At 39.8% G+C, this 14,045-nt stretch overlaps 1 protein-coding gene and 1 non-coding gene across 2 annotated transcripts in view; one reads left to right on the top strand and one right to left on the bottom strand.

Annotated features, from left to right (window-relative positions):
* LOC120779450 (glutamate receptor ionotropic, kainate 1-like) overlaps positions 1 to 14,045 on the top strand; it is a 112,799-nt gene that overhangs the window by 15,607 nt on the left and 83,147 nt on the right. The gene's annotated exons all lie outside the window — the stretch shown is intronic.
* Positions 6,926 to 7,131, bottom strand: LOC120779938. The gene has a single exon (XR_005705764.1). It is a non-coding gene; the product is annotated as a small nucleolar RNA U3 (small nucleolar RNA).

Below are 14,045 nucleotides of genomic sequence, written 5' to 3'. Positions count from 1 at the left end.
ATGTAATGGTTGTATCATCCTGTTATAAGTGAGGTATCTTAGATTGAAATAAAATACGAGTTCATTTGGCGTAAATTTGGTGACCTCATTACGTCAGGTAGGAGATCAGAGGTGTTTTTACAGCATTTTTATTGTGTTGAATATCGATGAACTCCTTGAATTGTTTAGAAGTGAATGCTGTACCTCGATCAGACGTTATCTTATGTGGTGGCCCAAAGATTGCCATCATGTCTTCAAGTGTTTTCAAGACTGATACTAGTTTGGTATTACGAACAGCTTTTAATATTACATTTTGGTAAAATAACATAAAATTACAAATATATATGAAAATCCTTACTTGCTGCGTTGAAATGGTGCGACTTGATCAATAAAGATATGCTTAAATGGGATCGGCAAAATATCGCTTGCGTACATTTGACTTTCAGCTTTTCCCCCTTTAACTTTGTTTAAACGACATTCATCGCATGCTTGTATGTATGACTTTACATACCGTCTCATTCTAGGATACCAAAAGTATTTACTTATTCGTTGTAGTGTTTTCTCTACTGAAAAATGCCCTTCGTCGTCGTGACATGACTTAACAACTCGCCATATTGCTGCTTTTGGAACCGCTAGCCTTAACCGATCTCCTACCTGACGGAATAATCGGTTGTAGTTCATCGTATAATCGGTTTTCATTTGTTTAATCGTAGCTTCATCTGTAGTTATTCTACCGTGAATTATGTTGTTAATACGAGTATGCCATAAACTCTCATCTTGGAGTTGCATTGAGTAAACCCAATCGTTAACCTCTGGTGTATTATTAAGCTGCAATACTTTCTCTGCTAAAGGGTTTAAACTGGTTGTGGTCTCAATCGGCGCTCGACTTAGAAAATCTTCATGTTGCATTTTCGAACCCGATCGATGTTTTAATGGAGCACCCAATAGATATACCCGTAGTCGTTCAAGCGTCCCGACAATGGCTAAAACTTCTAGTTCCTGTGAAGGATAATTTGCTTCGGCTGCGTTACATCGTCTGCTGTAGTAGTGAACTGGCTTCCAATTGTCATCTTCGAGTTGAAGCATAACCCCTGATAACCCTATGGAACTGGCATCAGTAAGCACTTCATGACTTTTCATTGAATCGAATCAAACTAGTACTGGTTGATTAGAAAGCGCTCGTTTCAATTTCTCGAACGCTATAGCATGTTTGTCTGTCCATTTAAATATCCGCCCCTCGCTTTAATAAAGTTGTTAGTGACTTTACCGTGCACCCGTAGTCTGGGCTGAATTTTTAGCTTATAATCTTGTTTCTACGAGTACTTCGTAAATTTCGTATAAGTTGAATTATCATTTCTTGGAAAACTATCGGAGCACATCGTAACCCAAACGGCATTGCGTTGAACTCAAATAATCCCTCCGGAGTTATAAATCCTGTCAACTTTTTACTATCCTCATGCAATGGAATCTGGTTGTATGCCGCCGTCATATCAAGAGTCGTTAAAAATGTATTGACTCCAAGCTTTGACAGTTGCTCCTCTATAATTGGCATTGGAAACTGCGTTTAATGCTCGCAAATTGACAGACATTCTGTTATTTCCATTCGATTTCTTTACAATTACCACTAGAACTGCATGAGGTGATCGCTTTTGACGTATGATATTATGCTTTAACAATTCGACAATAATCGTTGCCAATACTGGTCTTTGTATAAAAGGCACTTGATATTGTCTACCTACAACTGGCTTCTCGGTGTTCACCTGAATTTCCATACATGTAGTCTTACATCATCCAAATTTTGCCATGTCTTCTGCGAAACAGTCATCGAACCTTTGTAATAACTTACATATATCATCTAGCTCGTCAACATTCAATGTTTTGTCAATATCGTAAATTTCCGCAGGTTTCCTCTGTACTTGCATGCTGCCCGATTGAATAACTAAAGTACAATCTTTCTGGCATAAAACAACTCTTCCAATAAACACGTGGTATGCCATCAGGTAAATACTTCGTATTTATTTTGCAACCATCTATTTGTAATTCGACATCGATATCTGCTGTGCTAAAACTGTTGCACTTCCAAAACCTTCTAACCCCTTAATTCTCACTTAAAACTTTCTCAATCGTTGGCTTATCGGAACGACAAAACTTTGCTTCGTGCCCCACCTTGTTGCATTTACTGCACCTAGCTTTACGATGCGGTTTGGTACATTTTGCTGCGATAAGGCCAAATTCATTGTAACATTTAATAAAATTCTTGCCCGTATTCGCATTTTGCGCAGAAAAATGTTTGAAACTTATGACTTGGTGACCGCAATAAATACGACAAGTTCTCAAGTGACCGTAACAAATCATTGCATGTTGGTAATCTCATTGCCATAAGAGTTCGGGTTTTATTATTATTGTTTAACCCCCCAATAATGTACGCATTAATAGATGCTTCGTCAATCTTACCTCATCTACCAATATTAAACATTGCAAAATACATTGCGTTAACTCATGTCGTTTGTGCTTCAACATTTCCCTGTGTACTTCTGATGCGCTCATCGAGAATGGGAAGTCATGTTGGAAGGCTTCTACGAAAGCAGACCATCGCTGGAACACATTTTGTGCATCAAGCTATTCTTTGGACACGCCTTTTAACTTAAATTGAGCTTACAACAAAACCTCTTGCTCACACCAACCATATGCCTGTTGTAATTGCGTTACCTTTCCAATAAATTGCTCCGAAGTTAACGTTCCCTTTAATGGGTCAAAATCAGGTAATAATTCAATGATTTTGTTTCACTTCCGTTCACGTTGTGTCATAGTTTCCAATGGTGATAACCCTATTGTCGTCATTGTATTATTAGTTTCATGTTGTGGAGTCGTACGCATTGCCGCCTGGCCAGAGATTGTGTCATTAGATGAAAAATCGTAGCTATTTACATTGGCCGGAACAGTGGTTTTACTTGGCGCTAACGATGTATGTATGTCTCACCTGAACAGCCACAAGATCACTCACAGACTTGGAAAGCCCCGAAATCATATCACGCATCTCCTGAGTATATGCTGCCGACAATTCTATGTACAGCTTTTTTTTAATTTTCAAACGTTGTTACAATTAAAAAAAAAACTAGTTGCATTTGATTTTTTTTCCTTTTTTATTTGTTGGGGCTTTTTCCGTCGCCATGAACAACTCTCTGCTGCCTCTCTTTGTGATTTCTCTTAAAACTTATAGAATGGTTCGCACTGAATTACGTTCACTCTTTGCCCGTCGAGAAATGTTGAAATATTTCCATTACTCGTTGATTCTGCTAATTTCTCACTGCCGTTAGAAAAAATTACTTCCCCTCTTCTTCGTTCGTTCGCTAGTTACGTCGGCGTTGTAATCGCTTGCAAACTATTTCTTCAAACGTATTCTTTTCCACATTTTTTTTTTGGGTGGCGTTAGGGAAATGTTTAAACTTTTACTTGGAACTCAAAGTCCTCTTCTTCGCGGAGTGTCACTTATGATGGAAATAATGTATAATTTTCAACTTTTGGACCCCGTGAATCCGCCCTTGGTCGAAAGAAAGGTGCTGTCTTTCCAACAAAATTAGAAACCAGATTATCCCTCCGACTACCAGACCACTGCAGTGGGTTTCAGAGGAAATCATAGCAATAAAAGAATGCCTCTTACACTATTTATAACTCATAACGGCTGCACCGATTTAGCTGACAATTGGTGCGGATATATCTTAGAACCCGGGGACGGACATAGCTAGAATACTTTTTTTCTCTTTATGTAAAAATCAGTACAATTCACTAATACATAAATTATATTTTAAATCAAAAGCATGCGTTCAAAATTCATTTGGGAATCATTTGAACAGGTATTTTAACACATCTAACATAAAATAATAATAATAACAAATATCTTTATTATTATACTGATTGTTTCTACCGAGCAAAGCGGTTTATGTTTTAGGACGCACCATGGGGAACCGGTAAGACATTTTTATTATCAGATTCTGGCTGAACGACGCACCGTAGAACAGGTTGATTTGATTGAAAAATTTAAAGGAGAAAATGGTACGGTACACATAAGGACGAATTAACATGAATTTAAAAATGTATTTAATAAAAAACTATAAATATCATTGATAAAAAATAAATTAATTGTTATAAATTAATAACTTTGAAAATTACTTATTTGTTACAAACCTGAATTTAAAATTTAAGTAAATATAATAGGTATATTTTATGTTTACTTGTGCTTAATAATAACTTGAAGAAAACTCGTATTAAACGTTTTCAAATTTGAAAGTAATCCACGAGGATAGTCTTACACCGGAAGTAATGGATTCGTTTTTATTCATACGTATACATACTTATACTATTTTACTGCATTGAATAATGTACACTATGTCCTCATCAAAGCGTGGATAGCCAGTCGGTTCTGAAATCACTAAAGGTTTTATCAAATATAATGAAATAAGTCATGATCTCTTGGTGGATTTCATATCTCTTTCACGATAAACCTGCATAGGGTTCCACGACATAATGATATCAATGGTGAATGTGAAGCAGTAGCATCAGTCAGAGCTGGCCTCACCCTACAACTAGACTCTGAAAAAGAAGGAATTTATATGCCTCTGACTACTTGTAGATATTTAATCGACAAACATGTTAAGTTTCTGAAGTCAACATTCTGACCAGAAGCAGGCAGTCCTGGCGTAAATGCAATATGGTCCGCATAACTCTAGTAAGAGTGCTAACAGATCACTGTGTAATTAGCTGACAAACCAGCAGACTGGAAACACCACACAAAATTTATTTTAAAAGCTGTCAGGAGAAGAAGAGACTATAGAAATCTTCTATTCAAATTAAAGACTTCGTATAAGGAAAGAATCGACACTATTGGCAGAGGGTTTTTGGCGATGTCTCGTACAGGTATGCTCAAATAAAACTTTTGTACGGATGAACTTCATCAGGAGCGGATAAAACATAATGGAGGGATGGGATTTTAGTACCGGTAGTCTCACAATGGGCATCCAAAAGACAGACATCCAATCTGCCTCCCCCTTATTACAGTGGACTCGCGAAAACTCTAACTAATGAATTAACTAGTTGTTCGAGTCTTCGAATATTATGTATTTTTATTTATCTATTTATCTATTCGTTTATTAGTTTTTATACTTACAAAAGTGCTATTAAGTACTATTTTTCTTGCATTATTCAAAATATTAGAACTCTGTGGTTTACTGTTTAGCGATTCATGACTAGTTCATTCAAACTTTTTTATTTTCATAAATAATACAAGGAAGATGTGTATGTAAGATGTAAGTTGATTTCTAATTGTTAAACAAAATACAGTGATTTTTGTTTGACGTTTCTTATTTTCGGCCGAATCCAAACGGCTTTTAATTTTTCTTGGGCTAACTCTTTCAGCAGTTATGCGTTCTGCTTCATTTTCACCATACGCCTCAAATTCATCTTCAGGATTGCTTTCTTCAATGGATTCCTCAACAATCAGGTCTTTATTCCAGTTATTTATTTCTTCTTCTGTAAAAGTAACCTAATAAAAATTTAATGTTTTTAAACGTGTTTTTTTTTTATTTTAAGTCACCACCGTGCTTCCATTTGGTTCATTCATCGGAGAAAGTGGCTGCCAACAGTTGTTAACACATTCTAAAATTTGTTTTTCTTTTTTTACGATTCCCCAAATAGTGGATTTAGCAATATTGAATTTTTTGAATGGAGCTGTAACACATTCACTATTTTTGACTGCATTAATTATTTTAGCCTTTTTTGCTATGCTTAAAACATTTAATTTTCATACCATTAAATATACTTGACCTTAACCGGGAATGACATTGCTTGCTAATAAAGAATATTAATTAAAAGCGATGCAAACGTAAGAAAACAGCCGCCAGTATAGCGAATTCAAAAGAAAAGTACCGTTATTAGTGGCCAATAAGGCGCTTTTAAATAAAAAAAAGGTGCGTGGAGTCCTTACGCGCGGATGAAGTTATAATTCTTAGTGATATTCCAAGAAATGCATACCATTTGGTATTAAAGAAAACTAGAAAACTTAAAATCACATTTTATAAATTTATTATACACACAAAAAGAAGAATAAAGCAAAGTCTAAATGAAGGAACTTTGACTAGAAAAGTAGTTCTGTCTCTGTAATCATCTCTCTTTTGTAATCCATCAACACGCGTTGAAGGCCTAGCAGTTATCGGTGAGCGTTCAGAAATTGAAATCATATTTTCATCACTTATCAATATACTTACTACATGTGCGCGCATTGACTTGCATGTTCATACATTCATATATACTTATATGTACATATGTATATTTGCATACATTGCCGAATAATGCACAAGCATACAAACATACATATGCGTACACATATGAATATGTCACCAACAAAAAATTGATCTTCACAAGTCAATATGGCAGCCAAATTGGCGAAGAACAAGTGAAGTACATTTTACAACAAAAACGGTTGCATTCATGAACGCAGGGGCAAATTCCACAAGCGATCTCGCTTCATGCATAAAAACAGAGGCCGTAACATCTCCCCGTGCATGCCTTTGCCAACAAGTCGTCTTTTCGCGACGATGGCAAAAGCTAAAAATCATAAATTGCACAACTTTCTGGTTCTTCTCGCAAAAATCTGCGTCGATATGTATACACGATCATACGTATACATACATACATATTTACGCATTTTGTAGGCGAAGCTGCTACAGCGGCAAAGGGTGACAATCGGCGGCCATTACTTTACTTATGCCATAGAGATTCTTTTGCTACGAATATGGAAATGACAACGAAATAATGCAAATATGCATATTTCTAAATGTCATTAATTTCTTTGAAGAAATGAAAGGAATGAATGATCCTGAGAAGTATAGTCTTAATTTTTCAACGGCCAAGGCAGAGCATTTCAACCAAAAGGAATTTATTCATTAAAATCACCACTCAGAAGTCGTTTTACCCGTTGTAAGCGAACGATTTTCGAAGAAACATCATTTCTAATATGCCACAAGACAAAATTAGAAATGAACTTCTTAAAACCTCACGCTGTCAGATAAAACGATATACTTCGTCATTGCGGGTCGATTTCCAAAAAAATGTAAATGAAGACTAACTCACAGAAATGATCCTGTAAAGTATAGCCTTAATTTTTCAACGGCCAACGCAGAGTATTTCAACCAAAATATACGCAAAAATAGTGGAGAATTCGCAGAAAATGAAAGACAAACGAAAGAAAAAGAAGCATAACTTCAATAATGCACAAGCATACAAAAATAATGCAAAAGCAAGGAAAGAGGTAACAATCAGCGATCCATTGTATATTTCTTTCATGCATAACCAAACCATAATTAGGACAACTCAATACAAGTGTCAATGGTGGTGTTGGTGGTAAGCGCTTGAAAAGTTACGACGAGCACGTAGGTTCGAATCCCAACAGAATTTATTTTTAATTGAATATGTCACCAACCAAAAAATGAAGCATTGTTCTACAAAAACAACAACAGCATAAGCATGGCAACATTGTGTTGTTGGTAGAAAAGCCGAGCTGTGCCGAAAGAAACGAACAAACGATCACCGATTGTCACCGCTTCGCTTGCTACTCGAACATCTTCGCAGACAAGGTTGCGTAGATTCATATTGAGCAAGGTTGCGCAACCTGAATCTATCACAACCTTTTCCAAATACGTATAAGAAGTATAACTTCAAAAAAAACGCGTCTAACAATAACAGTGCACGCATGGGCCAGTGCACAACTTCTAGCTGGTTACTAAGGTGAACATGTTAACAAACAACAGTGCGAATATCCATAGTGCAAGTTTATTTACTAGTTGACCCCGCAGGCGTTGTCCTGCGTGAAATTATGTGTTTTGAAATGAAGTGAAAGTTGTATTTATATTGAGTTGAAAATCATTTATTTGCGATTTTTCTACATTTTTTTTCAATGTAATGCAGCTTGATAAACAACATTTTTTGGTTTCTGTACAGAGAAGATGGTTCTCCAACTCGTGAACACGCCACGTATATCTGGCCGTGTGAAAAACATAACATTTCCAGATTTATGCCACACACTTCTAGCGACTATCCTTGAGTCCTGCTGATTGTCATCTCAAATGCACTGGAAACTAAATACGTTTGAATTGAAATGGCAAATCGTTGGAACTAAAATTGCGCGTGAACTCAAGCAATCTTAGTTACGATAATTTGGCTAATGTTCTTATAAATATTCGTGATGAGTTCATCTTTCGTTGAAGTGAATTGACAAAAGGTGGGTGGAATGAATATCAAACCACTAGAGCAAACGGATCACTGGCAAGTTGAGAAAAAACTCGTCAATGTTGGTGTTGGCGGTGCTTCCGCTGGCTGTACTATATTCTCTGGGTTGAAATACACTCTTTGGACTTCTCCAAATGAATTGCGAGATGCACAACAGTCGGAAAATGTTCATGAATGGCAAAATTCATTGCAGTTCACGTATCGACGCATTTGAGACTTTCTGATTTCATCTCGGTTAAGGCCAATAACTGCTTGCTTTGGTGACCTACGTGCGAAAACATTTGATTTGAATACTCAACACCGATATGAGTTTTGAATGTGAATTAGAAAATAATGGCGGATATTGTACGTTTCATGTGTTGTCAACTTCGATATTCACTCCTTTAAATTGAATGCTGAATGTTCTGCCATTGTCGTCTGGTGAGCGACGCCGATACTGTGGATATCCACCATCATCTATTTTTGGATATTTACACTCGTACAGCAGTTAAAAATTAACAGTTTTGAAATTTGTTTTTTTACAAACCATAATCATCGGATTCCCTTCAAAGTGGTTTAGTCCATTTTTCATTTCATGCAACGGTTTATCCAGCTATAGTGAACAAGAAAACAACCCAACTTATATTTATATATAAGTTGTCGTATATGATATATTTTCGTGTACAAAATAATGGAAAATTTTTTGTTCGTAATATCTTATCTATATACAGGTATAACTATAAACTTAATTCTATTATTTTAAGGTAATACATACAACCATAAGATAAACAAAACAAAGCTATATGTCGCGAAAATATCCATGAGCAAAAAGTCTGTCAAAAGATCTTGAAATATTAACATAAGGATATGAAATTAAAATCAATTTCGTTCATATGTTTGTGAATTTGCAACGTGTTTTTACAGAGTGTTAAATGTCCAGAGGATGGAGTCATGTGCAGAAGTTCACGCAAGTGAGGAAAGTTCTCTGATCGCCATTCACTTGGGAGTGGCCAGAAACGATTCTTTTACACATGACTCAAGCAGCTCACTACTTCCGGTCTTTGACCAAGTATCCTCTGGGTAGCCTAAGAACATCCGTTCGAAGGCGAGCTAAAGTGAGAAGGCGAAACATCCCCTGCATAGGGTTGTGCGCTGGGTTTGGGACCCGCCAAGTAAAAAACAGTACCAATGAAAACTAAACGACAGCCTCGGATGAGAGACGATTGATGGCGACCATGGCAAACGAAATAAGGACTACGAATTGAGGGCATGCACCTGGAATGTCCGGTCCCTTAATTGGAAAGGTTCCGCTGCCCAGCTGGTTGATGTCCTCGTGAAAATAAAGGCTGACATCACCGCCGTCCAAGAAATGCGATGGACGGGACAAGGACAGAGACGAGTAGGTCCTTGTGGCGTTTACTACAGTGGCCATATAAAGGAGCGCAAGTTTGGTGTGGGATTCGTGGTGGGATAGAGACTCCGTCGCCGAGTACTGTCATTCACTCCGGTGAATGAACGTCTAGCCACAATCCGCATCAAAGCGAGGTTCTTCAACATATCGCTGATCTGCGCCCACGCCCCGACGGATGAGAAGGATGATGTGACCAAAGATGCCTTTTATGAGTGCTTGGAACGCACTTATGAGAGATGCCCCCGCCACGATGTCAAAATCGTGCTTGGCGACTTTAACGCCAGGGTGGGTAAAGAAGGTATCTTTGGCACTACGGTCGGTAAGTTCTGCCTCCATGAGGAAACATCCCCAAATGGGTTGAGGCTGATCGACTTCGCCGGGGTCCGAAATATGGTTATCTGTAGTACTAGATTCCAGCACAAAAAGATTCATCAAGCTACCTGGCTGTCTCCGGATCAAAAAACTACCAACCAGATCGATCATGTTGTGAAAGACGGAAGACACGTCTCCTGTGTTTTAGATGTGCGTGCGCTCCGAGGTCCTAACATCGACTCGGACCACTGTCTTGTTGCAGCCAAGATTCGCACCCACCTCTGTGCAGCAAAAAACGCACGTCAACAAACACAAGGAAGGTTCGACGTCGAAAAGCTGCAATCACAACAGACTACCGAACGATTTTGTACTCGGCTTGCACTCCTGCTCTCTGAGAGCACTTATCAACAACTCGGTATAAGGGAACTGTGGGACGGCATTTCAAACTCCTTACTTACAGCTGCATCCGAAACCATTGGTTTTCGGAAAGTGCAAAAGAACAACTGGTTCCTACCTCGCAACGTTACGATCGACCACAACACGTGCAGGATGGGATAGATACCGAGAGTTGAAGAGGGAAGCGAGACGAATTTGCAGACAGAAAAAGAAAGAGGCCGAAATGCGTAAGTATGAAGAGCTTGATAAGCTGGCCGACAGGGGAAATGCTCGAAAATTCTACGAAAAAATGCGGCGGCTTACAGAAGGTTTCAAGACCGGAGCATACTCTTGTAGAACCCCCAAAGCTGATCTAGTGAACGATGCCCAGAGCATACTTAAATTCTGGAGGAAACACTTTTCCAGCCTGCTGAATGGCAGAGAATGGGGAACGCCAGGAGAAGGCGAACCCGATTCCCCAATCGATGACGATGGAGCAGACGTCCCATTGCCCGACCATGAAGAAGTTCGAATAGCAATTACCCGCCTGAAGAACAACAAAGCGGCAGGGGCCGATGGATTGCCGGCCCAGCTATTCTAGCACGGCGGCGAAGAACTGATAAGGAGCATGCATCAGCTTCTTTGTAAAACGATTGGAATTTAAGTGTGCTATGCCCAATCCATAAAAAAGGAGACAACACAATCTGCGCCAACTACCGTGGGATTAGCCTCCTCAACACCGCATATAAGGTTCTATCGAGCGTATTGTGTGAAATATTAAGGCCCACCGTCAACAAACTGATTGGACCTTATCAGTGTGGCTTCAGACCTGGAAAATCAACAACCGACCAGATATTCACCATGCGCCAAATCTTGGAAAAGACCCGTGAAAGGAGAATCGACACACACCACCTCTTCGTCGATTTCAAAGCTGCTTTCGACAGCACGAAAAGGAACTGCCTCTATGCCGCGATGTCTGAATTTGGTATCCCCGCAAAACTAATACGGCTGTGTAAACTGACGTTGAGCAACACGAAAAGCTCCGTCAGGATCGGGAAGGACCTCTCCGAGCCGTTCGATACCAAACGAGGTTTCAGACAAGGCGACTCCCTATCGTGCGACTTTTTCAACCTGCTTCTGGAGAAATCAGTTCGAGCTGCAGAACTAAATAGAGAAGGTACCAACTTCTATAAGAGTGTACAGCGGCTGGCGTATGCCGACGATATTGATATCATCGGCCTCAACACTCGCGCCGTTAGTTCTGTTTTCTCAAGATTGGACAAGGAAGAAAAACAAATGGGTCTGGCAGTGAACGAGGGCAAGACGAAATATCTCCTGTCATCAAACAAACAGTCTTCGCACTCGCGACTTGGCACTCACGTCACTGTTGACACTCATAACTTTGAAGTTGTAGATAATTTCGTCTATTTAGGAACCAGTATTAATACCACCAACAATGTCAGCCTGGAAATCCAACGCAGGATTGCTCTTGCCAACAGGTGCTACTTCGGACTGAGTAGGCAATTGAAAAGTAAAGTCCTCTCTCGACGAACAAAAGCCAAACTCTATAAGTCGCTCATAATTCTCGTCCTGCTATATGGTGCAGAGGCTTGGACGATGTCAACAACTGATGAGTCGACGTTGCGAGTTTTCGAGAGAAAAGTTCTGCGAAAGATTTATGGTCCTTTGCGCGTTGGCCACGGCGAATATCGCATTCGATGGAACGATGAGCTGTTCGAGATATACGACGACATTGACATAGTTCAGCGAATTAAAAGACAGCGGCTACGCTGGCTAGGTCATGTTGTCCGAATGGACGAAAACACTCCAGCTCTGAAAGTATTCGACGCTGTACCTGCCGGGGGAAGCAGAGGAAGAGGAAGACCTCCACTCCGTTGGAAGGACCAGGTGGAGAAGGACCTGGCTACGCTTGGAATATCCAATTGGCGCCACGTAGCGAAAAGGAGAAACGACTGGCGCGCTGTTGTTAACTCGGCTATAAGCGCGTAAACGGTGTCTACGCCAATTAAGAAGAACAAGAATAGTTTTGTCCACTTAACCATTGTTTATGTTACCTTAGATTAATCGAGATAGATAAAGGATAAGGTAAATATAAATTATCACGATGACGAGGCGAGTTGTAATTCGCATATTTGCTGACATGTATGTCCCTCCTTCTGTCTGATCAAGCTGGAATTTGATTAAAATTGAGATATCGTAATATTTCGGTACACATGTTCCTTGGCAAAGCAAAGGGACTTTTTCATAGATAGGCGTTATCGGACCACTGTCAGGACCACAAACCCCATTAAGTCAAGACATATATGTGACATACTAAGGTTCTTCGTCTTTAATGTCGTTATGTCAAAATCGTTCTTCCTCTTCGCTTAGCGCAAATTGGAGACCGCAACTGTGGCCAGGTTCTTCGTCAACTGGTATCTCCTTTTTTTCGGCGCGGATGTTGTAATATCAATATCATTGGCGTTTGCCAAAAGCTGTACACTGACATAGAAAATTGGTCCTTCTCGATTAAGCTTTGCAGCTCCAATTATTTTCTCCATCATTGGATCGAAAAAGTCACACGATATGGAATCGCCTTGTCTTAAACCTTGTTTGGTATACAACGGCTTGGAGAGATCCATACCAACTCTGACGGAGCTTTTGGTATTGCTCAACCTCAGTTTCGTCGACGAAGAGGTGGTGTGTGCCGATCCTACTTTCATGAGTATTTTCCAAAATTTGGCGCATGGTGAATATAAGGTCCAATAAGATCCAATCAGTTTGTTGACGCTAGGCTTCAATCTTTTACACAAAACCTTGTATGTGATTGTGCTTATCCCAAGGTCTTTGATGCAAACTATGGGGTCTTCTTTTTGTGGATTGGGCAGAGCACAAAGATGATTATGAATGCACCTTATCAGTTCTTGGCCGCCGTATTTGAAAAGCTCGGTCCGCAATACATCGGCCCCCTCCGCTTTGTTGTTCTTCAGACGGGTAATTGATATTCGAACTTTTTCAAGGTTGGGAATTGGAACATCTGCTCCATCGTCATCGATTGGGGAATCGGGTTCGCTTTTTTCTGGCGTTATGCTTTCACTGCCTTTCTGCAGGTTGGAGAAGTGTTCCCTCCATAATATTAGTACGCTCTAGCCATCAGTCACTAGATCGCCTCCGGGGGTTCGAGAGTTTGCTCCGGTCTTGAAACCTTCCGTTAGTCGCCGCATCGTTTTGTAGAATTTTCGAGGACTACCCATATCGGCTCGCCTTCTTCTTCAATTCTCGGTATCTATCCCATACCGCATTGTAACGTTGCGAGGTAGACAGTCTGTTTTCTCTCCACTGCGACACGGCACTCCGTACCAGCTGTTCTTTTACATTTTCCGAAAACTAATGGTTTCGGTTGCAGCTGTACGTAAGGAGCTTGAAATGCCGTCCCATAGTTCCCTTATATCGAGTAGCTGACGAATACTCTCAGAAGCAGTAGCGCAAGTCGAGTAGAAGACCATTCCGCTGTCAGTTGTAATTGCAGCTTCTCGACGACGAAACTTCCTTGTGTTTGTTGACGTGCGCCGTGTTGAAGATTTTCGCTTTGATGCGGATTGTGGGAAGTACTCGGCGACGGAGCCTCTCCCACTACGAACCCCATACCGAATTTACGATCCTTTATATGGCCACTGTAGTAAATGTCACAAGGACTTACTCGCCTCAG

This window comes from Bactrocera tryoni, unplaced genomic scaffold, assembly GCF_016617805.1.
Source record: "Bactrocera tryoni isolate S06 unplaced genomic scaffold, CSIRO_BtryS06_freeze2 scaffold_11, whole genome shotgun sequence".
NCBI lineage: Eukaryota > Metazoa > Arthropoda > Insecta > Diptera > Tephritidae > Bactrocera > Bactrocera tryoni.
Note: the sequence above shows the minus strand (reverse complement) of the source record. Positions and strands in the feature narration are given on the sequence as shown.